Below are 926 nucleotides of genomic sequence, written 5' to 3'. Positions count from 1 at the left end.
TAAGGTAACTTAATCTTATGATCATAAATTATGGATAAAATAATAAACGTAAATCAATGATATAATAATGAAGAGTTTATTTATTCTTCATGTCACCCCTACAAAACATTATTAAAAAGATATAGAAAGGTTAACAAATATGTTAAGTTCTATAGGATCTCCTCGTCCTGGAGATAAATTTAAGCCTATTGACTTAAAAGATAATTCAATTTTTTTAAAAAAAGACAGTTGATTTCTCGTCAATTCATTCATTCTAGCCACTAATTAAAAGACTAATGATCATGCTACCTTTGCATAATCAAAATATCGAGGCTCATTTTTTTTCCAAAATAACATCTGGAGGCGCCGGGTATCGATCCCGGTACCTCTCACATGCTAAGCGAGCGCTCTACCATCTGAGCTACGCCCCCAGCTGCTCGAGATATTGTGGCAACACAAAGTCTGCGTGCGTGGCCGAGGTTTCGCTGGCACGCATGGAGGCAGAGTGGCCTACTGGGTGGGGAGAGAGGAGGGCGTGGTCGGGCTGGCACCCAGAGCGCTGGCCTGGAAACAGGTGTACGACGACAAAGCACAAACCTCGTGTCTGGGGGCGTAGCTCAGATGGTAGAGCGCTCGCTTAGCATGTGAGAGGTACCGGGATCGATACCCGGCGCCTCCAGTAGCTGTTTTGTTCGCAGTTACAACTTTGTGTGGTGGTGTGACACAGCATCTCGGAAACAGCCGGAAAATTGTTGACCGTATAACACTGAGCAGCATTCAACAAATGGCGAACATATTAATGTTTAGAATAAAGCTGCAACACGTTAGACGACACAGACGAAAGTGAAAGAAGCAGGAGGGGATACGACGAACTGCTGACCAGTTCTCAGGAAAATAAAATTGCGTAAGTGTAGTCGACCCTTCCAAATACGGATACTATATACGCC

At 43.5% G+C, this 926-nt stretch overlaps 2 non-coding genes across 2 annotated transcripts; one reads left to right on the top strand and one right to left on the bottom strand.

Annotated features, from left to right (window-relative positions):
• Positions 1-337: 337 nt before the first annotated feature.
• Trnaa-agc (transfer RNA alanine (anticodon AGC)) lies at positions 338-410 on the bottom strand. The gene has a single exon. It is a non-coding gene; the product is annotated as a tRNA-Ala (tRNA).
• A 175-nt stretch (positions 411-585) lies between these two features.
• Trnaa-agc (transfer RNA alanine (anticodon AGC)) lies at positions 586-658 on the top strand. The gene has a single exon. It is a non-coding gene; the product is annotated as a tRNA-Ala (tRNA).
• Positions 659-926: the final 268 nt, after the last annotated feature.

Source organism: Schistocerca gregaria, chromosome 1 (assembly GCF_023897955.1).
Source record: "Schistocerca gregaria isolate iqSchGreg1 chromosome 1, iqSchGreg1.2, whole genome shotgun sequence".
Lineage (NCBI taxonomy): Eukaryota > Metazoa > Arthropoda > Insecta > Orthoptera > Acrididae > Schistocerca > Schistocerca gregaria.
Note: the sequence above shows the minus strand (reverse complement) of the source record. Positions and strands in the feature narration are given on the sequence as shown.